The 26,360-nt window shown below is 39.6% G+C and overlaps 1 protein-coding gene across 4 annotated transcripts in view; it reads right to left on the bottom strand.

Moving 5' to 3' along the window:
- Positions 1–26,360, bottom strand: part of ZBTB8A (zinc finger and BTB domain containing 8A) — a 61,187-nt gene that overhangs the window by 31,041 nt on the left and 3,786 nt on the right. For 3 of the 4 annotated variants that reach the window (XR_014144788.1, XM_081818024.1, XM_081818023.1), the window contains one exon: positions 18,090–18,193. The exons of the other annotated variant lie outside the window; for it this stretch is intronic. The gene's annotated coding sequence lies outside the window, so the exon portion shown is untranslated. The remainder of the gene's footprint in view (positions 1–18,089; positions 18,194–26,360) is intronic. 4 annotated transcript variants of the gene reach the window in all.

Raw genomic sequence — 26,360 nt, 5'->3', positions numbered from 1 at the left:
ACCTGCCACGCTCTACTCCCTACTGATGGAACTGGAATTCTACAGATGACATTTCCCAGGCTTCCTTCCTTGCAGCTGGCTTCCTGTTCGATTCTATCAATAGGAAGCACTGATAGGAAGTCAGTCAAAGGAAAAGAAGTTTCCTGTTCGGGGCAGTAGAAATGCAGCAGTTGCTAGTGGCTGCCGGTTGTTGGGTAGTGACATAGGGCTGGGTGATGCTGGACTCCACAGCCTCTCTACCCTTTGGACTTCCCATCTCTGATAGAAGTGGCAGCTCTTTGGCAGACCCAGAGCTGACTGTGACGGCAGCTCAACTGCCCAGCAGCCAGCACAGACTTACGGGCTCCAGGTCAGGGGCACAGCAGCTTCTGATGTATGATTAGAATCCTTCTCGCTCCCCCTGGGCCCGCTTTTCCATTTTGCTGTTCCAGCCCTTCTTAGACCTTCGGCACCGATTTCATATATTCAATTCCCTCTCTTTGAAATACCCAGAGTGGTTTCTGTTTTCCTGAGTAGACCCTGACTGATAACATCTCTAGGACCAAAAATAGATAAATCAGCTGTCTAAGAAAAGGATCTATCCTGAGACTTGCCCTTCTGGGCAAATGACATGTAATCTTTCCTCTCAGCGTCTCTCTTACCTTTTCTTTCTTAGAAACAATCGTCGTCAACTGGAAACTGCACTTATTTTTGTCCTTACCTTCTTTAAGCAGAATTTTAAACACTCACCAAAGCAGAGTAGGTAACATACGGAATGCTTGCGTATTTACTACCCAGCTTTAACACTGATCAGTTTTGCTAATTTTCCATCTGTCTCAGCCTCCACTTTTTTTCCCCAGAATATTTAAAAATCAGATCACAGGCATTAAGTCACGTCACTCATAACCTTTCAGGGGTACTTCTACATGATCCTCCTTCCATTTCTGTTATTATACTTGGACCTCTGTCGTCTTCATGAGCACAGCATCCCTTTCTCTTCCTCGGCATAGGATTCCTATTTTTCTTTTGGGAGCTGCCTTCCACAACTTGGTGGTGCTGCTCATTCCTTAGCCTCGCTGAGCCCATGGACACATGACCAGACTGGTCAGTCTGAGTCCTCCTTTAGGGTGTATCATGGAAGCTAGAGAGTGAAGCTCTCGCTACATGAGAACACGGGCCTTAAGAATCATAAAAGCCTAGAACTATAAAAAGGTACCTTCAACAAGTGATTAACCCACCTAAGAGTGATGTTAACACAGTGGAAAGCCAGACAAAACTGTATCAGAAATTGCCTGTAATACAAGTTTTTCTGATAAAACTAACAATAAAAATATTTACCAGAAAAAAAAAACAACAAAACTGTTCTAGAGAGTCCTGAAGACATTATCCTAATTCCTGGGTCTAGCAGTGCCTAACGCCAATGCTCCTTCTAGATTTGTAATTGTAAGAGCCAATACATTTCCTTTTCTGTTGAAATTTGAGTTTCTATAATGTGTGACCAAGAGTCATTTATTCCTAATTTGTGACAATCTCCAAGGCTGCAACTGTAGCCCATTCAAGAGTACTCTATTTAGCAGAGAGAACACATTTTCATAAATGGGAACACTAATGTACTCAGTGCAATTCAGGTTATCATATCACTAAAGCATAGTCTCTGGTGCGGCTATGTTGCAGTTGTTTTTTCCTTCAGATGCCCTGAAGTCCTAGCATGCCTGCGGGCAAAGTTTCCTTCAGTTTCGTTCATGTACATAGTTGTGAATCATTTCTTTGCAGGCTACAATAACTTTATGGTACTTTCCATGATGTCAGAAGTCTTCCACGGGGGCGCCTGGGTGGCTCAGTCGTTAAGCGTCTGCCTTTGGCTCAGGTCATGATCCCAGGGTCCTGGGATCGAGCCCCACATTGGGCTCCCTGCTCGGTGGGGAGCCTGTTTCTCCCTCTCCCACTGCCCCTGCTTGTGTTCCTGCTCTCGCTGTCTCTCTCTGTCAAATAAATAGGTGAAATCTTAAAAAAAAAAAAAAAAAGAAGTCTTCCACCAATCTCTAATTAACAGCTGACAAGTTTTTTGAAGGTGTTCCCCTGGCTCCAGCCACTGTAAAATATCCCTTTTATTTTTTTTTAAAGATTTTATTTATTTATTTGTCAAAGAGAGCGAGCACAAGCAGGGGGAGTGGCAGGCAGAGGGAGAAGCAGGCTGCCTGCTGAACAAGGAGCCCAATGCAGGACTTGATCCCAGGACCCTGGGATCATGACCTGAGCTGAAGGCAGACGCTTAACCAACTGAGCCACCCAGGTGTCCCTAAAATATCCATTTTAAAATCTGAAGTAATATAACTTTAGCCTTAACACTTGCATACCAGTGATAAGTCATTATGGGCCAAAACCATTTAGCAGAACATGTAATAATGACAGAAGGGGAGACCATGGCCTAGGAACACAAACAGATTAGTGAAGCCTCTCAAATTCAGGAACATCCAATCTGCGAAATCAGCTCTCATCAGTGCTAACTGTATTGAACTGGCTGGGCAGTTCTTTTAAAAACGCATTAACTACAATTCAGTAGTGTATCTCAAATGTATAAATATGAACATATTTAGAGGTGAAGAGCACTCTAATAAATTAATGCTCAAGGAGCTATGTCTATAATGAAGTTTCTTCCGTGTTTAATGTAATCCAGATTCTGGCTAATAGTGGGCTTCAAAATTCCACTTCAAAATCCAGAACTTATTATATAAAAAAGACTGAATCAGGTGGTTAGAGATTGGGGCCTTCGTATTCTCATTCTATGCCCAAAGACCCAGCCTTTTCTGAGATCTTGTATGTGTCCAGAGCACAGACGAACAAGGACACTATGCTAACCGGAGGAGAACATACTCAGGGCTATGCCATACACCTGCCAGAACAAGACACCCAGGAATATTGCTAGAGAAGCATCAAATCAATACCCATTTTTTTACTACCATATCCTGTCAGTTAAAATCTAATAATTCCTCTATTCTCATTTGAATCATGGTCATGGGTTATGACTTTACAATTTTTTGCTATTATAAATGATACAGCAATGAACGCCTTTGCACACAGGTCCTTCAGCACTTGTGAAATTACCTGATTCCTAGAAGTGGAGTTGCTGAGTGGGAGCAGATTACCTTCCCAAAACATTGTATCAGTTTATATCTTCACCAACACCATTTGAGAGTGTCTTTTTCCTCCAATACTTCCATTAACTCCCAATGTTATCTCTTTAAAGTGCTTTCCTATCTACCCTTAGGGAAAAATACCAGGAAAATGTCAATACTATTATTTAACACTGTCCTGGATGTACTAGCCAATGAATTAGGCAAGATAATTAAATATGAAATATGAATATTGGAAAGGATGATACAGTTATTGTTATTGCAGGTGATATTATGTATCTTTAAAATGCAAAAGTCAGGCGCCTGGGTGGCTCAGTTGGTTAAGTGACTGCCTTCGGCTCAGGTCATGATCCTGGAGTCCCGGGATCGAGTCCCGCATCGGGCTCCTTGCTCAGCGAGGAGTCTGCTTCTCCCTCTGACCCTCCCCACCTCATGCTTTCTCTCTCTCTCAAATAAATAAATAAAATCTTTAAAAAAATAAAAATAAAAATAAAATAAAATGCAAAAGTCGGGGCACCTGGGTGGCTCAGTCAGTTGGGTGTCTGACTCTTGGTCACAGCTCAGGTCTTGATCTCAGTGTCATGAGTTCAAGCCCCACATTGGGCTCATGCTGGGCATGAAGACTACTTTAAAAAAAAGTGCAAAAGTAAAATTAGAAAACTATTTTCTAAAGTAAAATTCTTGGGCTTTTGCCATGTTGGAATAACTGGTACTAGACTTGGCATTCTGCTATAAACAATTAGAAAACTGAAAAAAAAACACATGAAAAAATGTTTTTAGACAATAAAAACAGGAAAAGTGAGACTATGATCTCTGAGAATCAAACGAGGTAAGCCAATCACTTTGGCTTTCTGGACTATGATACAGGAAGGGGAAATCAAAAGGGACTGAACAGGGGTGTTGGGCTGGCCAGTCCATGGAGAATGGGACTCTTAATCTCAGGGTTGTGAGTTCAAGCCCCATGTTGGGTGTGGATCCTATTAAAAAAAAAAAAAATGCAGAGGTCGGGGATGGGGGCTGAGATACCTGGAAGTTGTAGGGTCAAGTACCAGAGCAGACAACCACACAGGCAATGGGGTCAATAAATCTGTATAGAAATATTCTAAGTCTGTGCTAAACACTAATCCATACGTGTAGTGTGAAACTTCAAGAGTCTTGAGTAAAGAGAAGAAGTCTAAGCAGAAAAATTCCCAGAGCTCATGGAGAGTTAAGAGACAATTAAGTTTTGACCAGCCAGAGTAAGAATTCTTCACTGAACACCCAGGGCATTAAATAGAGAACCCAGAACAGTAACACCTTAGTAGAAGGACTAACCTAACTCAACAGTGAACATCATTCTAGAACTGTCCCCTAAACTCAAAAACAGGCCTTAAATCATCAAGCTGATCCCTTAGCAACTTAACTAACAAGTAAACCAAAAATTCAAAGTCTTTAAAGACACGAAATTCAGACACTCAAAAACACATGTTTACTTTGTCCATCATCCCATCAAAAAGTACTAGACATGTGAAAAAAAAAGTCATGCTAGAATCAGAAGAAAAATTAGTCAATAGATTCAGAAATGAATGCTAGACTTAGCAAAGATGTAAAAAGTTATTATACATATATTCAAAATTTAAAGAAAAACATGAAGAATATAGAGAAATAGAAGATATTAAAAACAATCAGGTAAAATTCCTAGAAACAAAAAATACCATATCTGAAATTAAAAATTCACTAGATGGGCTTAATAATAGCAGGTTATGAACTGCAGAAGAATAATCCATGAATGTGAAGACATAGCAATGGATTATTTGATGTTAAAAAAAAAGAATGATAAAAAATGAACAGAGCCTTAGTGACATGTGGAACAATATTAAATGGTCTAATATGTTTGTAATTGAGGTTCTGGAAAAGACGGAAGCAGAAAAAGTATTGGAAGAAAAGATGAGAAATAGAAATACATTATACATCAGAGGTTTGCAAACTTTTGCTGTAAAAGGCAAGATAGTAAATATTTTAGGTTTTACAGGCCAATGGTCTCCATTGCAACAACTCAACTCTGCCACTGTAGCACAAAATATACCATAAACAACACATAAATGAATGGCTGTGGTTTTACTTATGAAAGCAGGTAGGGATCTGGACTTGACCTGTAGTTTGCCAACCCCTGGTATATATGAAGTGGTGTGATATGTGATGAGTGATAAATGCATACTTTGATGAGGGAAATGAGTGTTGTAACCCCTAGAGCAACCATTAAACGTAAAACAAAGAGTTTAAGCTAATAAGCCAACAGTGGAGATAAAATGGAGATAAAGTGGAGAATACAAAAATTATTCAATAGTCTTTATCCAGGCAGGATAAGGAAAAGGCAGAAAAGAGCAGGAAAGAAACAAAATCAGATGATATAAATAAAGAACAAACAGGAAGATGGTACATTTAAATCCAACTATATTGATAATTACATTAAATGCAAATATGCAGAATTCCACTTAAAAAAATTATCAGACTGGATGAAAAATAACCAAATATATGCTATCTACAAGAAATTCACTTTAAATATAAAGATAACAGATGTTAAGAGTAAATAAATGTAAAAAGTATACCATGAAAACACTAACTGTAAGAGAGATGGATGGTTATATTAATATCAGACAACGTAGGCTCAAGACAATACTAGAGCTAAAAAGATTTTATAATTATAAAAATATTAATTCACTGAGAAAATACAGCCAAAAGTATCTATGTACCTAATAACAGAGGTTCAAAATACAGAAAGCAAAAACTGGCAGAAGTGAAGAGAAATACTGAAATTCGTATTTATTGTTGTATATTTCAACACTCCTCAGTAACTGATAGAAGGAATAGATAGAAAAATTGATAAGTGTATAAAACACTTGGCCAACACTATCAACCAACTTGACCAAATTGATATTTATAGAACACTCTACACAACAGCAGCAAAATATACATTCTTTTTAAGTGCATTTCAAACATTTACCAAGACAGACTATAGGCTTGGCCATAAAACAACTTTTAATATATTTAAAGGATTGCAATCATATAAAGTACATTCTCTGACCATATGGAATTAAATTAGACATCAATAGCCAATGAAAATCCCCCAAAATTTGGAAATTGAAGATTAAACTTCTAAATAACCTATGTATAAAATAAATCACTAGCAATATTAGAAAGTGTTTTGAAGTGCATGAAACAATATATCAAAATTTGTTATTTTCAGTTAAAGCAATGTTTAGGGGAAAATGTATAGCTTCAAATGCTTATATTAAAAAAGAGAAAAGTTCTAAGACTCAGTGAGTTAAGTTTCTACATAAGAAGCTAGAAAAAGGAGATCAAATTATACCCAACATAAGGAAAAGGAAGAAAATAATTAAAGACAAGATCAGAAATAAATGAAATAGAAACTGAGCAAATGAAAGAAAATCAATGAAACCAAAAGCTAGTTCTCTATATCAATATCAATAAATTGATCAATAGTAATAAAACTGATATGAATATCAATGAAATTTATCAACCTCTAGCTTGACAAATTAACAAAAAATAAATAAAAAATGCAAAATTACCAATATCAGGAACAAAAGAGGGAAACATCATTACAGATCCTACAGACATTTAAAAAACCCAAAATATTATGAAAAACTCTTTGTCAATAGTTCAACAATTTAGATGAAATGAACTTTTTTTTTTTTTGAGAGAGGGAGGGGAGGACTGAGGGAGAGAGAGAGAATCTTAAGCAGGTTCCACACCCAGCACAGAGCCCAACATAGAACTCAATCTCACAACCCTGAGATCATGCCCTGAGTCAAAATCAAAAGTTGGACACTTAACTGACTGAGCCACATAGCGACCCTGAAATGAACACATTTCTTAAGAGATATAAATGGTCAAAACTGATACAAGAAAAAATAAAAAGTCTGAACAGCCATGTATCAATTAAAGAAACTGAACATATAATATTAAAGAAATTAAAAATGTAATTTTAAAATCTGCCCACAAAAAAGACTCCGCCCAAATGGCTTCAATGTTAAATTCTATTAGACGTTTAAGGAAGACATAATACACATCCCATACAAACACTCAGGAAATAAGAAAGGAGGAAAACTTCCCAACTCTTTTTATGAGGCTGGTATACTGGTACCTAAACCAAAGACACTCTAACAAAAGAAAACTACAGAATAATATCCTTTGTAAACACAGACACAAAAAATGCATAACATTATATTAGCAAATCAAATATATAAAAAGACAACAACAACTAAGTTTTACTCCAGGAATGCAAGATAGTTTAACAATTGAAAATCAATCCACGCAATTCACAATGTTAACAGAATAAATAAGAAAAAAAAATGATTATCAATAGATGCAGAGGGGTGCCTGGGTGGGTCAGTCGGTTAAGTGGCTGCCTTTAGCTCAGGTCGTTGATCTCAGGGTCCTGGGATGGAGCCCCACGACGGGTTCCCTGCTCACTGGGGGGTCTGCTTCTCCCTCTCCCTCTGCTTCTTCCCTGCCCATGTGCACGCGTGCTCTCTCTCTCCCTCTCTCTCAAATGAATAAATAAATAGATCAACAAATCAATAGATGCAGAAAAAGCATTTGAAAAATTAAACATGCATTCATAAAAAAAAACACGCATTCATGATAAAAACTCCAGCAAAATAGGAACAGAAGGGAACTTCCCCAGCCTGGTAAAGAGTATCTACAAAAAGCAAAAAATTGAATGCTTTCCCCTCTAAGATAGGGAACAGGGCAAAGATCTGTGCTCTCACCACTTCTCTTTAACATTGACCTGGGTCTTGGTCAATGTAATAAGAAATGAAAAAGAAATAAAAGAGTGAAAAGGAAGAAAAAAAGTTTGTCATTGTTTACTCATTGTACAAATAAGTAAATCCCAAGAGAAATCATGTACATAGAAAATCCCGAGATCTACAGAGACTCTTCTAGAACTAATAACTGAATTTAACAAGGTCACAGGACATAAGGTCAACATATAAAAATTAATTCTACTTGTATAAGTTAAGAATGAACAATTAGAAAATGAAATTTTAAAAAATGCATTCATTAAAACATTAAAAAACATGAAATACTTAAGGATCAAGTTAATAAAATATATGCAAACTCTGTATACTGAAAACTACAAAATGGCTGAGAGAAATATCAAAGATCTAAATAAATGGAGACAGGCCATATACACGAATCAGAAGACCAAAACAGTTAATATGTCAATTCTATTCAAATTAACCTATGGAATCCATGTAATCTCAATCAAAATCCAAAAAGCTTCTTTTTGTAGAAATTACCAAGCTGATTCTAAAATTTATAGGATATGCAATGGACCTAGAATAGCCAAAACAATGTTGTGAAGAATAAAAGGGACTTGCCTTACAAGGTTTTAAGATTTAATATAACTACAGTGACCAAGACAGTGTAGTATTTTTTTAAAGATTATTTATTTATTTATTTTAGAGATGGGGCGGGGAAAGAGCAGAGGGAGAGGGACAAGCAGACTCCATGCTAAGCACAGAGCCCTACTTGGGGCTTGATCCTACAACCTTGAGATCATGACCTGAGGTGAAATCAAGAGTAGGATCCTCAACTGACTGAGCCACCCAGGTTCCCTGACAGTGTAGTATTAACATTAGGATACACACATAGATCAATGGAATAGAAGAGAGCCCAGAAATATACACACAAATATATTATCAATTTTATCAAATTTTTAAAAAAGGTGCCATAATAACTCAATGTAGAAATACTAATATTTTCAAATAAACAGTGCCAGAACTGGGTATCCATTACAGGAAAAAAAATGAACCTTGACCCTTACTTTACACCACAGACAAATTTTAAACTCAAAATGGATCACAAAACTAAACGTAAAAGTTAAATTTCTAGAAGAAAATATAGGAGAAAATCTTCAGGACTTTGGGGTAGGCAAAGATTTCTTTTCTTTTTTTTTGAGAGTGAGAATGCATGAGTAGGGGGAGGGGCAGTGGGAGAGAGAATCTCAAGCAGGATCCACATTCAGTGCAGAGCCTGACATGGGGCTCAATCTTACGACCCTGAGATCATGACCTGAGCCGAAATCAAGAGTTGGCTGCTTACCCAACTGAACTACCCAGGCATCCGTCATTTTTTTTTTAAAGATTTATTTATTTATTTGAGAGAGAGCGGGCAGGGGGTGGGGGGCAGAGAGAGAGGGAGAGACAGTCCCAAGCAGATTCCACACTCAGCGCAGAGCCGGAGGTGGGGCTCAATCTCATGACCCTGAGATCACATCCTGAGCCGAACCAGGAGTCTGAAGCTTAACAGACTGCACCACACAGGAACCCCTCTTTTTTTTTTAAAGTTTATTTATTTTAGTAATCTTTACACCCAACGTGGGGCTTGAACCCATGACCCCAAGATCAAGAGAGACACACTCTTCCAACCAGCCAGGCACCCCTAGACAAAGATTTCTTTTTTTTTTTTAAGATTTTATTTATCTGACAGAGAGAGAGAGCACAAGCAGGGAGAGCAGCAGGCAGAGGGAGAGGGACAAGCAGGCTCCTCGCTGAGCAAGGAGCGCGATGTGGGGCTCAGTCCCAGGACCCCAGGATCATGACCTGAGCCGAAGGCAGACGCTTAACCGACTGAGCCACCCAGGCGCCCTAGACAAAGATTTCTTAGCACATAAAAAAAATTTGACAAATTCTGTACTTTGAACAATACTATTAAGGAAATGAGAAGCCAAGCCATGAATTAGAATATAGTATTTGCAATACATATATCTGACAAAAGACTTGTATCCAGAATATATAAAGACATCAAACAACTCAATAATAGGACAAACTATATGACATTGGCAAATGATCTGAACAGATATTTCCCAAAAGAAGATACACAAATTAGCACATGAAAAGATGTCTGACATCATTGCTTTTTTTTTTTTTTTTTTTTTTGAGAGAGAGAGAGCTTGCGTGGGCACATGCACGGAGAGGAGAGGCAGAGAGAGAATCTTAAGCAGGCTCCATGCCCAGTGCAGACCCTCATCAGGGGCTCGATTGCATGACCCTGAGACCATGACCTGAGCCCAAATCAAGAGTCCCATGTTTAACCAATTGAGTCACCCAGGTGTCCCTAACATCATTCTTCATACAGGAGATGAAAATTAAAGCCACAATTAAATGTCATTATATACAGGGGCGCCTGGGTAGCTCAGTCGGTTAAGCCTCTGACCCTTGATTTCAGCTCAGGTCATGACCTCAGGGTCGTGGGATTGAACCCCACCTTGGGCTCTGCACTCAGCGTGGAGTCTGCTTGTCCCTCTCTCCTCTCCCTCTCTCTGTCAAATAAATAAATGAATAAAATCTTAAAAAAAAAAAGTCATTACACAGATACTATACTGGCTAAAACTAAAAAGATGGACAGTATCAAGTGTAGTCAAGAATGTGGAGAAACCAGATCTCACCACTGCCGGCGGGAATACGAAATGAGACAATCAGTCACTCTGGAAAACTGTTCAGCAGTTCTAATAAAGTTATACCTGCTTTTGAGCCAACGATTTCATTCCTAAGTATTTACCTAAGAGAAATGAACACATACGTCCACTAAGAGACCTGCACACGAATTTTCATAGCTGCTTCATTCATACTAGCCCCAAACTGGAAAGAAAACGTCCATCAGTTGGTGAATAGCTACATTGTGGTACATCCGTACCATGGAATAGTACTGAGCAATAGAAAGGAACAAACCTCGGATACACACAATGACCTGAATGAATCTCAAAAGTGTCAGCCTCAACAAAAGAAGCCCGACACAAAAGAGTACATACTGGGAGATCCCCGTTAAAAGAAATTCTAGAACAGGGGAAACTAATCCAGAGTGACAGAATTAGGAGATTAATAGTTGCCTGGGACTGTGAGTGAGACAGGGGGGTTTAGCTACAAAAAGGCATAAAGGGGAAAAAAAAAAAGACAGGAGGGAAATTTTGGGTGATGGAAATGTTCTATATCTCACTTATAGTGACTGTTACACACGAATATATGTCAAAACCCATTGAATTGTACACTTCAAATGGGTGCGTTTTATTGAATGTAAATTATACCTTAATAAACTCAATTAAATAAAAACTCCTAGAAACAGAAGAATCTGGTAAGATAGCCACTTATAAAATTAATACACAAAAATAAATAGGCAGTTAGCAGATACAGTGGAAGACCCCTTTCGCAAAAATAGTTGAAATGAAATATTTTAATAAGAAGCATGCAGGAAGTTTATGACAAAAATGGCAAAACCCTACTGAGGATCATAAAAGAACACCTGAGAACAGAGACTACTGTATTAGCTTCCCGGATGGTCTCTGCTTTTTCCAGAGGGATCTACTCAAACCTAAGTCAGAGCATAGCATTCCTCTACTCAAAACCACCACTTGGAAAGGAATCTGAAATCTTTACCCTGGTCTAGAAAGGTTGGAAGATCTCCTTTCCTCCCACTTTATACAAGTCCTTGCTTTCAGTGTCACATCATCAGAGGTTATCTTGACAAGCCCATCTGCATGCAGCTCACTATAGCTCACTGGCTAGTGTCAGAGAAACTATGTCCTATGTCCTATGAGGCATGGTCTAGAAACTGGGGGAGAGGATTCAAAGGAGACATGAGAGTTGTCTTCCAAAACTGAAGGGCAGTTAGGTAGAAGAAGCAGAATTCTTCTTTCAGTCGCTCCAATAGACAAATCCTCTGGACCAATCGCTAGCTTGTAAGCCCCCAAAGGGCAAGGACTCTGTTTTGTTCACCTCTGCATCCCTACCACAGAGCAGAATGTCTGGCACATGGTGCTCAATCAGTATTTATTGAATGAACGTTCAGGGTGGTCCTGAAAAGCAAAGCGGACAAATGGATGGGACTTCAGGAGCCAGATTTTAGCTCAATCTAAAGAACAGCTTTTTAGAAATGAGAACTTAGGGCGCCTGGGTGGCTCAGTTGGTTAAGCGACTGCCTTCGGCTCAGGTCATGATCCTGGAGTCCCTGGATCGAGTCCCGCATCGGGCTCCCTGCTCGGCAGGGAGTCTGCTTCTCCCTCTCCCACTCCCCGTTTGTGTTCCCTCTCTCGCTATGTCTTTTTCTGTCAAATAAATAAATAAAATCTTTAAAAAAAAAAAAGAAATGAGAACTTAATGGGATTTTTTGAGCTTAGGTGTCCTGATCTAGTGCCTTCATATCTACATGCAAGCAAACTGAGCTTTGCTAAGTATTAAGTCAGTAGTTATCATTCTGCTTGTCTCAATCCATTACTAGGTTTTGAAATCAATTTAGTGGGTGCCAACTAGGATTTAAAAAACACAAATGGAATTTAAAATATTAGAGCTTACTGCAAGTAGTAAGAATTCTTTCATGAATTTTTTTGTTTCAGATAGATTAACATGCAGAATCACAAATATGTGTGTACTGGGTCATGATGTAAAATACATTTCTTACCATGGGCCTTGGTAAAACAAATTGAGAAGTACCGGGTTCAGGAGTTCAACAACAGAATTTGCCCCCTTGCAAAGTAACGAGTTCTATATTTCTGTTGTAGCAGAGGCGGAATGTCACTGATTTAGGATGAATGCACTTGGGGTGAGGTGGGACTGCATGATTTCAGGAATTTCTATTTTTTCTTTATATTCATCCACCTTTTCCAAGGTGATTATCTATCTTTTTAAAAGTGATTTCAAGTAGTGTTTTTTTTTTGTTTTTTTTTTAGATTTTCATTTATTTATCAGAGAAAGAGAGAGAGAGAGCACACAAGCAGGGGAAGCGGCAGGCAGAGGGAGAAGCAGGTTCCCTGCTAAGCAAGGAGCCTGTTGGGGAACTCGATCCCAGGACCCTGGGATCATGACCTGAGCCGAAGGCAGACGCTTAACCGACTGGGCCACCCAGGCGTCCCGATTTCAAGTAGTTTTAAATAAAATACATATGCAATGTTTTTAAAAATAGAAATTAGAAATTTAAAATGGAGGTGAGATGATTTCTGTACATTTACATTTAACACCATTTGTCTTGGAATCCAAAGCAAAAACAAAAAACAGGGAAACGAATGATTTATATAGTGCTCACATCATTTCCCCAGTAAAAATGAGCATTTTGCTGGCACTAACTTCTAGGAGGAATTTGTTACATGAATCCTTATATGAGGATGCTAAATGTCATCAGAGAGAATATTTGAACAAATACAATAAACGTCCTAATTGGTCTCCTGGCCTTTTATCTTTCTCCCTTCAATCCACCCTGAAGTATGTTATCTTTCTGGATTCTGCTGCTTAAAATTCTTTAATAGCTCCTTCCTGCCTACTGGATAAAGTCCCTATTTATATGACCGGATTTAATACTCTCTGGGACCCTGCTTCTGCCAATCTCTGCATGCTCATCTTCTACCACCTACCTCGCCTCCCGTCCTTAGGTACGATGCCAATTCCCGGGCACATGGTACCCTTCATGCCGCCAACCTTTTGTCCATGTTGTTCCTGTGCTATAGTAAAACCATCCTTCTCAATCTGAGAAGCTCTTGCTTCTCCTTCAGAGTCAGCTCAAACAGCGCCTCCCTTGGGAAACTTTCCTTGACTTCCCTGGGCTAATGTTAGCTTCGATTTCCTACATACTGTACTATATACGTGTACTTTGTGGCAATTGCTGGACTGCATCTGTCTATTTTAACATATGTTTCCCTGTGACACTGCAATATCCATATGAGTATAGACTACGTCCATGTGTAAGCCTGGCCTTAGTTTAATGTTTGGAATGTTGGAGGCACTCGATCAATATCCTCACCAGTGTCCTTACTGAACTAACAAAGGTTCTTTACATGACTTTCCCTATATGTTGCCTCCAAAGTCAAGGACATCCTATAATGAATTTAATGAAAGCACTCCAATGCGAACTAATAATAGGCTTTAGTATCTTGTTCTTTGGAATTTGATCTTGACATGGGGCTCAAGCTGATGAGCTATCAGCCTTTCTCATGCCTCCACTATACTCTACATAACTTTACTGCGACATCTATAACACTAATTTGTGTATCTGTCTTTTCCTGTAAACTCTTTAAAGCCAGGTAGAGTCATACTCATTTTCTTTTTTTAATCTCTATTTTATGATACAGAGTCTGGTCTATAACTTGCTCTCAATAAAAGCTTGTTGGTGATAAAATATGTCTATTTCAGTCTAAAACCTAGCATCTGAATAGAACATTCCAGTAAAGTCAACAACAGAACAAGGGTGACCACTAATACCACGATTACTTAACACTGTTCTAGAGGCATTAGCCAAGGCAATTAATTTGAGAAAGAAACTAGTAAAAGGACCGCTGGAAAGTAGGAGGTAAAATTATCATCATTTGCAGCTAATATGATTGTACACCTGGAAAATGCAAGAGATTCGACTGCAAAATGACCACAAACAAGAAGCGGGGGAAAGAGGTTATAGAATGAGTATTAGAAATCAGTAACTTTCATATATACAAAAAAACCCCACATTAGGTAAGAGATATAATGGAATAAAAGCCTCCCATTTACAATAGCACCAAAATTATAAAATACCTGGGAATAAATTTAACAAGAAGCACATAAGACTCATATGAAGAAAACTAAGTGACATAAGAGGAGACTATGGAAAGCCAAGACTTTTGAATTAGAAAATTCAACATATTGGGTGTCAGTTCTTCCTAAAATATGTTATAATAACATGACCATAATAAAAACACCAGCAGGTTATTTTAAGATCAATACAAGTTGCTGCTAAAGTTTTATGGAAAAATAAATAAACAAGAATGGCTAGTTGAATTATGAAAAAGAAGAACAAAGAGAAGGAATTAGCACCAACATCTATTGAATTATACTTCCTCAGTAATTAAAACCGTGATGCTGGTGATAAAGAAAAAGGCCATGGAGTATATTTGAAAATCCAGACATATGCTCCAGTATTGGTGGGAATTTAATATATGATGAACCTGTGGTGAAAAAAATGAGCAGTTTAACAAGGGGCACTGAGGCAATTTTAGCTTTCCAGAAAAAAAAAATTAAGCTGGATTTACACTTCCTATTCTCATACCAGGATAAATTCCATATGGATCAAAGATTGAAGTGTGAACATAAAGCCATAGAAGTTCTAAGAGAAAATATGGGAGACTCTATAAACTCAGAGTGGGAAAGGCCTGGGGCTCAAAATGCAGAAGCCATAAAATAAAAGGCTGATACATTTGATTACAGAAAGATGAAACATAATCCTGCATGGCCAAAACATACCACAAGCAAAGGCAAAAGACATATGACAACGTGGCAAAAAATCTATCAGAGAAAAGGGTCACTCCACCGAGCTTCCAAGAAATTGGCAAGTCACATAACAATAACCCTACGACAATATGAGACAAGGGACAGTTCCCAGGAAAAGAAACACAAATGTCCCTTATCATATGAAAAGTATGTTTAACCTTGGTCATAAAAGTATAAACGCACATTAAAACCACAATTGATGTATCATTTTTCCCCTCTCAAGGTAGGAAAAATCCAAAAATGTGATAATATTGATAAGAACGTGGGAAAACAGGGGCGCCTGGGTGGCTCAGTTGGTTGAGCATCTGACTCGTGATTTCCACTCAGGTCACAATCTCATGGGTTGTGAGATCGAGACCCGCATGGGACTTCGCACTCAGTGGGGAATCTGCTTAGGATTCTCCCTCCCCTTCTGCCCCTCCCCCCACCCATGTGCGCTTGCTCTCTCTTTCTCTAAAATAAATAAATAAATAAAATCTTAAAAAGAATGTGGGAAAACAGGTACCCTCAATCATTCCTGGTAGAAATATAAATTAGTATGACCCCATGGAGGTCAAATTGGCAACAGCTCTCAAAATTACGAATGCATATATTTTCTGACCAAGCAATTTCACTTCTGGGAGTTTATCCTACAGCTTCACTTGTACATGATCAGAATGATACACGTACATGGTTATTCACTAAAGAACTGTTTGTGATAGTGAAGGATCAGAAAAATGTCCATGAAGAGGGGATAGTTATAGGGAAAGATAGCTATGATACATAGTTAAGTTTTTAAAAAAGCAAGGAATAGAGTGCATATATAGATATATCCATAGGGAAAAAAAATAAGCAGGAACTCTGAACCAGATTAACAAGAAACAGAACAGTGGCTTCGAGCTGGAAGCGAGATGGGCTCCGGGAGACAGGAAACAAGAATGGGATGGGGACTTCGCATGGTATACTTTTAAATATTTTGAGTTCCAAATAATAAAAATATATTCAAAAATAAAAATTTTTAAAGTTTGTCAAACAAGTGGGTACAATATTAATGAGTCTCCCAGTTAGCCAGATCTAGGTTGTAATTAAAATATTTTGGAAGCTGCCAGAATAATGATATTCTGTGTCTTTACTTAAGTCAAGATTCATGTGCTAAATGAACAAGCAACAAGTTAACATTCCATTATGCAAAGTCAAGAGACTGTATTTCTTGGGGGAGAGAAAGAGAGAAAAGGAACCCAGCCACTTCCAGGCAAATGAACAGCGACTCTATTTGCAACTGTCGGTCTGGTTAATGGCCTGAACGCCACGAGGATGGCAGGAATGGGAAGGAAGGAAAAGATGCAAAACACCTGAATGGGAATTAAATCCATGGGTCTTGATGGCTGATTGAAAAACCCTACTACATATGTTCAGAAAGCCTCACTGCAGTCACTCAGATATTTTGTAACTTATTTAATTTGCCAGATTGTACTACAGGGTACCACAATTTGTCATCGGCTGTGGAAGGCTAGAGAGCTATAAAGAGAACACGATGGGGGCGCCTGGGTGGCTCAGTCGGTTAAGCAGCTGCCTTCGGCCCAGGTCATGATCCCAGGGTCCTGGGATCGAGTCCCACATCGGGCTCCTTGCTCAGCAGGGAGCCCGCTTCTCCCTCTCTCTCCCTCTGCTTGTGCTCTCTCTGTCAAATAAATAAAATCTTTAAAAAAAAGAAAAAGAAAAAAGAGAACACGACGATTTGTAAAGCTTAGGTGTTTGGTGGTATCACTAACAGAAACTAGGAAGTCAGGAGGAGAAACTGGTTTGGGGGAAAGGAATGACTTTGGTTTTAAGTACATCATGTGTGAGGTGAGTGGGAAATCAGGTAGCAACGGCCACAGGGCCACTGGAAATGCTGATCTGAAGTTCAGAGGGTAAGTCAGACCTGAAGACAGAGAAGTGAAAGATATCTGCCAAGAGAGATGGAGGGGCTCACCAGAAGCACGGGCTGAGATGAGAACCTAGAGGACTTCCCTCGACTGTGGAGCAAGATGGGGAAGAGAAGCCAGTGCTATAGAGACTCAGAGGGAGAATCAGGAGAGCATGGTGACCATTAGCCAAGCTGGGGAGTTTCAAGAAGCAGTGAAGGGATCAACCCAATGAGAAAAAGGGCCAGGAACAATAATAATAGTAGCAATATATATTGTCTTCTTTAATCTTCACACACCACAACCTATCGGGTAGGTGGTACTATTCTCCCCATTGGACAGAAAAGGGTATTAACCAAGACAGTGACTCCTAAGCTGCAGGACGTAATTGCTGAGCTATCCTCCTACACAACTGTCAGGGGACGTGCTGGGAGATCTGACACTAGCTCTACCATTCCATTAGCTCTATGTCCACGGACTTTACCTTTACCTTTCTAGGCTTCATTTCCTTCTCTGCAAATTGAGGGGACTGGTCTAGATCATCTCTAGCTCTTATGTCATATGAATCTTTGATTAAGGTAGAATGGAAGAGATACATACACAAGAGAGGCAATGAATTAAAAATTTAGCAATAAGTGAACAGGGAGACCTGGCCAAGAAAATCAGAATGCTGAATGTTTTATATAGTAACTGTTCAAGCAATAAATCCATACTCTGATATGTAAAATCTTTAACTGCAAAACTCTACTTTCTATCTATATATTTAAGTTATATATAATATCAAGAATTAAAATGGCTCATACCTGAAAATTTACGAATGCTGCTCTTGAAACCCTGCTAAGTCAATTGAGTGGAGTAAAAAAGGGAAGATTCCAAGTCAAACACACTCTGTATATGAAGGATTGTCCTGTAGAGAGAGCAAATAGCTATTTATAATGTACTTTTGTAATGAGAGACAGAAACATCTGCTAAGGTACTTAATAGCTACTTATTTAAATAAACCACACGGCAGCACTAATCAGGTATCACTTTTTAGCAGGCAAAAATAGATAATCGGCACAGATGATGAATTAACAGAAATAAATAGATTTGCTTATTTTTAACTGAAACCTTAATATGAAAATCTGCAAGAAGTGATTTCTGGTATTAAAATGGATTACGGCAAATTGTAAGCAGACATACTTTTTAACTTTGACGATAAAATAAACTTAAGACAACAGCTGTTCAAAGGCAGACCAGCAGATGAGGTACCACAAAAGCAACACGTCTTATCACCCTTTTCTTGCAAGTCACATTAATATGATTTGCAAGAAAACCAAACAGAAGAACTTGCAAGATTCAACTTGAAAAATTCAGTATTTCTTAAAAACTACATGGTTGCAGGAAGAGGGGGAAAAAAAAAATCCTACCACATATGTTCAGAAAGCCCTACTGTAGTCACCCAGATCTTTTATAACTTATTCAATTTGCCAGATTGTACCAGAGTGTGCCACAATTCGTAATACCAGCTGTAACAACTCATTAACAATTTTTCAGTTTTTACTCTATTCCAAAACTTTTTAATTGCCAAAAAAAATCCATTTGACTATTTTCTTCATTGACCATGAAGTTTTATTAATCAAAAAGAGTGTGAGGCTTTATGTCCACAGGCGGTGGGAAATGAATTTGATGCCTTTTAAACCAATCAATTAAGCTAAGAAGTCTCACCAAAAATTTCTTGGCTAACGTAATGGAATCACTTTTTAAGATAATATGTATTTTTTTTTTCTGATTATAAAAGTATTATATACTTACAGAAAATTTAGAAAATACAGGCAAGGAGAAAGAAGAAAACAAACAAATAATTTTTAAATGAGTATCCTGAAAACACCACCAGAGAAAGGAGAGCTGTTCAAATATATTCAAACTAGTAAAATGATTGGATCAACTACCCACTCGTGAGGAGGTCTGGATTCTGGCAACTTAAACTATTCAAAACATTGCTGCCTAGAGGCTTACAAAAATTTTTGAGCAGAAAACTGTAATTGGGGGAATAAAATTAATAATTTTTGAAATTTTCATTTGTCTCAGAGAGAAAGCACAAGCAGGGGGAGCAGCAGAGGGAGAGGGAGAAGCAGGCTCCCCGCTGAGCAGGGAGCCCGATGTGGGACTCGATCCCAGGACCCTGGGATCATGACCTGAGCCGAAGGCAGACGCTTAACCGACTGAGCCACCCAGGCATCCCAAAAATTAATAGTTTTTGAGAACAACTCCTTGTGACACTAAAAGCTCATCTATCACCTAGCCCCAGTGAGCTAGGAGGGCACTCAGGAAAGGGTACTTACTGTGAGAGCTTTAGCCTTACTACTTCAACAATGGTACTTAGCAGCACACTAACTAGTACTGGGGTCCGTATAGTGGCAGGCAAACTTTCTGTGGCTTTTTTAGAAAACTGATTTCTGAACATAGTCTGTGCCCCAAGTAGTTTTTACATACTGTTGACATGTCATTTTTAGGGATAACCACCGCCTTCTACCCTAGCAGATATTTTTAAAAAACAAAAATTTTTTAAGTAGGCTCCGCACCCAACCCGGGGCTTGAACTCGCCACCCTGAGATCAAGAGTCGCATGCTCGCTGTACTGACTGAGCCAGCCAGGCACCCCTACCCTAGCAGATGGTAGTTGGTGTATTAACCTTCAGCATCCTTTCTAAATTTCTTTTGGAAAATTTAAAAATACATTTCCCAGACTCCTTTACGGTTAAGTTTCCCCATGTGAAATAGGGTCCATCCATCAGATGTTCTTCTGTGAGATCTGAGAGACCGAAAGGAGGCGGGGACCATCTTTCTGCTGCTTAGGCATTAATGCTGGCCAGTACATTTATGGAAACACTGGATTTTCCTGTAGCAGCCTTTCAGGGTCCAGAGCTTCATGGCTGTTCAGAGACAAGTGTGGTGGAGACAACCATCCCCAGTTGGTGGGTGTTGAGGGGCAGTTTCAGGGAAGCAATTTCTTGACGCTTGAACTGCACTAGCGATGTCATCTGGAACACAGCCCTACCAGTGGTGGCCTCCTGATCCCCTCCCCTGGGGGCCCTGTTTGGCAGTCTGGTTCTGGGAATGATTTCTGCAGGCCCAGCCTGGAGCCCATTCCTCCTGGCCTTTCCAGTGATTTTGTAAGCACTCAATTCCCTTTAGTAAACGAATGAAAACACTAGAGTGGTGTCTTCTTCCTGCAAGCAGGCCCAGATGACATATTAATACACCAGCTGCCTCAAAATTTAAGCAGATGGGTGAGTAGTCTGTCTGTGAGCAACAGGACTGGTCAGTGTGTGGGGGGGGTACAGGCTCTGGAATCACACTGTCCAGGTGCAAATTCTGGCTCTGCCACACGCTAACTAGGTAACACGGGAAGTTAACCTAGAGCCTCAGCTTCTCCATCTGTAAAACGGAGTAACAGAAATACCTTCTAGAACTACAAGACAGGGTAAAGGAGAAAATCATTTAAGTAAAGTGCTTACAACACTGCCTGGCTTATAACAAGCTCTTGATAGATGTTAGTTATTATTATGGTAATCACTATTATTAATTACACAGACCACTTTAAAACACTTCTTTAACTGAGTAGAAAACGCAAACATTTTATAATTTTACTACCACACATATTCTTGTAGGCTGTAAAATGCTAACTTATACAAAGGTGGACGCAGAAGAAAATGTGACCGGGTCCATCATATTCGTGTGCTGAGAGAGAGTGATCTTTTCAAAACCACAGTGTACGTGAAGATTGCAAAGCTCCATTCTAGCTGGCCAACTAGTTAAGGTTACTCTAACTAGCTATTGTAGACCTCACCCTAAGGAAGAGTTTTTCTGTAGAAACAATTGTTGCCATATTCCCATTTCAAACACTACCTCATTAATTATGCTCTAGGAACCAGGGTGTTTGCTATTCAGATTTTTTTTTTTTCAGCTTCATTAAGATATAATTGACAAAACAGTAAGATGTACATCATGATGATCTGATATACATCTATACTATGAAACGAGTCCCTCCCTCTAATTAATACATCTGTCACCTCACTCACATATTTATCGTTGGTTTTTGGGTTTGGTGTGGTTTTTTGTTGTTTGTTTGTTTGTTTTTGTAAGAACATTTAAGTTCTACTCTCTTAGAAAATTTCAAGTATACAGTACAGTGTTATCAACTATAGTCACCATGTTATACATTAGATCCTCAGACTTCATTCACTTTATAGCTGAAAGTTCGCGCCCTTTTACCAACCTCTCCCTATTTCCTCCACCCTTCAGCCCCTCACAACCACTTTTCTAGTTGGTTTCTATGAGTTTCACTTTGTTTTTGAGATTCCACATATAAGTGATAACATGTATTATCTATCTGTCTTTCTCTATCTGGCTTATTTGACTTAGCATGCCCTAGGGTCCGTCTATGTTGTTGCAAATGACAGGATTTCTTTCTTCTTCATTGCTAAATATCTACATCTCTTTCACATCTTCTTTACCCATCCATCCCTCAACAGACACATAGGCTGTTCTGTTACTCAGATTTTTTTCAATGTTATCACAGGGGAGCCTGGGTGGCTCAGTTGGCTAAGCTTCTGACTCTTGGTTTCAGCTCAGGTCGTGATCTCAGGGTCCTGAGATGGATCCCCATGTTGGGCTCTGTGCTCAGCAGGGAGTCTGCTTGGGATTCTCTCTCTCTCTCTCTCTCTCCCCCTCTACCCCTCCTATTCGTGCATGAGCTCTCTCTCTCTCAAATAAATAAATAAATCTTTTAAAAAATATATAATGTTATCACAGAGGAGATTTCATGAGAATAGGATCTGTATTCTCCATAAGATTTGCAATCTGAAAGTTAAAATTTTAGGGGCGCCTGGGTGGCTCAGTCGTTAAGCGTCTGCCTTCGGCTCAGGTCATGATCCCAGGGTCCTGGGATTGAGCCCCGTGGCGGGCTCTCTGCTCAGCGGGAAGCCTGCTTCTCCCTCTCCCACTCCCCCTACTTGTGTTCCCTCTCTCGCTGTGTTTCTCTCTGTCAAATAAATAAATAAAATCTTAAAAAAAAAAAAGTCAAAATTTTAGTGTTTAGGCTTAGGATACTATTCTAATGTACATCTTAAGAAGGTCTTAGATAAAATTATGGCCTTGTTTGGTTTGCGGGTATCTTCTGATGACGGAAAATACATTGTAGATTTTGAAATAAAGCTTCCCCCAAATATTCTGAAACCGTAAGAACCTTATATTGCACCTTATCCAACAGAACCAGTGAGACAGAGGGAACTGAAGTGGATACAAAGGTGTTTGGCGTACCCTCGATGGCTCAGATGCTGAGAGCCAAGCACTCAACAGCAGTGGAGTCTTTCTGAAGGGTTAGAAAAACAATGGGGGGGCGCCTGGGTGGCTCAGTCGTTAAGCGTCTGCCTTCGGCTCAGGTCATGATCCCAGGGTCCTGGGATCGAGCCCCACATCGGGCTCCCTGCTCCGTGGGAAGCCTGCTTCTCCCTCTCCCACTCCCCCTGCTTGTGTTCCCTCTCTGGCTGTCTCTCTCTCTGTCAAATAAATAAATAAAATCTTAAAAAAAAAAAAGAAAAGAAAAAAACAATGGAAAGAGAGCAACTTCAACCTTTGATTCAATGATTACTTTTACACTGTTCTGAATGCCATATAGCTACATATGTTGCGTTTTCCTTTTTTTTTTTTAAAGATTTTATTTATTCATTTGAGACACAGAGATACAGAGAGAGAGAGAGAAAGCATGAGCAGGGAGAGAGGCAGAGGGAGAGGGAGAAGCAAGCTCCCCGCTGAGCCAGGAGCCCGATGCGGGGCTTGATGCGGGGCTCGATCCCAGGACCCCGGGATCATGACCTGAGCTGAAGGAAGACACTTAACCATCTGAGCCACCCAGGCGCCCCGCGTTGTCCTATCTTTTAAAGCAAAAATCTTTTATTCTATTTTTATGAGAAGGGCAGACATTCAAAAAAAGGAGAAATGTGTTCATTTAATACATAATTATCGAGCACCAACTCTGTGCCAGGCTCTCTCTGGCTCTGGGAAAAGTCAGTGCTCTGGAACACCTCAGTGTCTGTAAGGAGAGAGAGTCAGAGAAAGAGATGGAGAGGAAGAAAGAAGCTTTTAAACCAAGTTACACTACAATGAAGAAAATACTCCTAGCATAAGGGAACTCTGAAACCAAGGAAGCAAATGACTGTGTCTAGAAGTGTCCAGAAGTTCCCAAAGGCAGTAACAGTTGAATGGATCTTGAAGCATGAGTAAACGTTCATTCAGGAAACAGAGGACAAAGGGCATTCTAGATACAGCACCAAGGCAAAGGCACAAGTAGGTTTCAAACAGCATGCCTTCTTCGGGGATGATAAAAATTTTGCTGTGGCTAGAGACATGGGGCCTGTGGAGGGATAGTGGAAGATAAAAGGAGAAAAAAGTATGTAGGCACCAGATCCCGAAGCCCCTCCACTAAGCGGGTTTGGGGCACTTTTGCAGGATTTTAAGAAAAGTGACATCATTATAGATCTACTGGTGACTGTGTGACTTAGTCAAGTTACTTAATTCTGCGCATCAGTTTCTTCTTTGTAAAATGAGGATATTGACTGTTAAGAGGCTCTAAGGAAGTCTGTTAAGAGGATTAAATAAGATAATAGTTAAGATAAATAAGATTAATAGCAATAAGAAATAAATTAAGACAAATAGCAATAAGCACATAAAGAGACGTTTAACATCATTGGTCATTAGGGAAATGCAAATCAAAATCACAGCAAGATACCACTTCACATTCATTAGGATCGCTAGGATAAACACACACACACACACAAACACACAACAAGTGTTGGCCAGGATCTGGACAAATCAGAACCTTCATACACTGCTGGTGGGAATGTGAAATGATGCAACCATTTTGGAAAACAGTCTGGCAGTTCCGCAGATGATTAAACATAGTTACCAGGGGACCCTGCAATTCCACGCCTAGGTATATATATCCAAGAGAAATGAAAATATACGTCCCCACAGAAATCTGTATACAAACATTTGTAGCAGCATTATTCGTAATAGCTAAAAGATGGAAACAACCCAAATGTCCATCAGCGGGAAAATGGAATATCCATATGATAGGATGTTATTCAGTCTTGAAAAGGACTAAAGGCCTGGTACATATGCTACAACATGGATGAACTCTGAAAACATTCCACTAAGTGAAAGAAGCCAATCACAAAACACCACATACTATATGACTCAATTCATATGAAAGTCCAGAATAGGAAGATCTATAGAAATAGAGAGTAGATACTTGGTTGCCTGGGGCTGGGAGGAGGGGCTGTAGGGAGGGGGCTGAGATGAGAGGCCTGATAGCTAAAGTGTTTCCTTTTGAGGTGATGAAAATGCTCTAAAATTGACTGTGGTGACAGTTGTGCGTATCTACGAATAGACTAAAAACCACTGAATTTTACACTTTAAATAGGTGAATTGTATGGTATACGAATTGTATTTCAATAAAGCTATTAAAAAACAGTTATATAATCCAGTGATTCCACTCCTAGGTATATACACAAGATCAATGAAACACGTCTCCAAAAAAACTTGTACACAGATGCTCACAGAGGCATTATTCACAATAGCCCAAACATAGAAACAACTCAAATGTCTATCAGCTGGTGAATAGTAAGCAAAATGTGACACATCCATACAACTGAACATTATTCAGCCATGAGCAGGAACGAAGGACTGATACTTGCTAGAACATGGGTGAACATTAAAAATCTCCAGCTATGTGAAAGGAGCTAGTTACAGAAGACCATAGATTTTATGATAGTATTTAAATGAAATGTCCACCATGGGCAGATGATAGAGACAGAGTAGGTTAGTGGTTGTCACGGGTGTAGGGAGAATGGGGAATGGGGAATGACTGCTAATGGGTACGAGGTTTCTTTATACTATGGTGAAAATGTTCTCGAATTAGAGGGTGGTGATGGTCGTGCAACTCTACGAATACACTAAAAAAACAGTGAATTGTACACTTTATTTTTTTTTAAAGACATGGAAGAATCTTTTTTTAAGATTTTATTTATTTATTTGTCAGAGAAAGAGAGTGTGCACAGTCAGGGGGAGCAGCGGGCAGAGGGAGAAGCAGGCTCCCCGCCGAGCAAGGAGCCCGACGAGGGACTCGATCCCAGGACCCTGGGGTCATGACCTGAGCCAAAGGCAGATGCTTAACCAACTGAGCCACCCCGGCGTCCCTACACTTTATTTTAAGATTTTATTTATTAATTTATTTGAGAGAGAGAGAGCAAGCAAGTGTGCAAGACTCTGGGGAGGGGGGGTAGAGGCAGAGGAGGAGGGAGAAGGAGAGAATCTCAAGCAGACTCCACGCTGAGTACAGAGCCCCAAGCAGGGCTCAATCCCATGACCCTGAAATCATGACCCCGAAACCAAGAGTCAGACATTGAACTGACTGAGCCACCCAGGCGCCCTCTGAATTTACTTTAAAAGGATGAATTTTATGACACGTGAGTTATATCTCAATGAAAATAGCTAATATTTGAATGTTCACTTGGTGCTATGCTCAACACTGTATACTCATCTCATTGTGGTCCTCACAACAGCCTCACGAAGGAAGAGCTGCTGCGATCCACACCATATGAAGAAACTGACCCATAGGGAAATTTTTCAAAAATTTTCCAAAATTGCACAGGAGCAAGTGAACAGAGACTGGAATTCTGGCTGACTGACCCCAAACTGGCACCCCTGAGTCTTGCACTCTTCTTCTGACCATAGCGTGTGCACAATGCCTGGCATGCAACTAGGGCTCAATAAATATTAGGTATTATTGTTACGATGATCCAATCTGCATACCCAGACAAAAACTTGAAACAGCATGGAGGGAGAGAAACGGGTGGGAAAGGCAGGGCCAGAGAGACCAATTTCAAGCTTAATGTAATTGTCAGAGCAAGAAATGGTGAGGCGCTCTGATATGAGGAATTCTTAATTGCAGGAAACAAACTGAGGGTTGCTGGAGTGGGGGTTGGGGTGGGAGGGATGGGGTGACTGGGTGATAGACACTGGGGAGGGTAT

The sequence above is a fragment of the Leptonychotes weddellii genome, chromosome 4 (genome assembly GCF_054177405.1).
Source record: "Leptonychotes weddellii isolate Sample4059 chromosome 4, ASM5417740v2, whole genome shotgun sequence".
Lineage (NCBI taxonomy): Eukaryota > Metazoa > Chordata > Mammalia > Carnivora > Phocidae > Leptonychotes > Leptonychotes weddellii.
The sequence above is the reverse complement of the archived record's forward strand: the minus strand, read 5'-3'. Positions and strand labels throughout refer to the sequence as shown.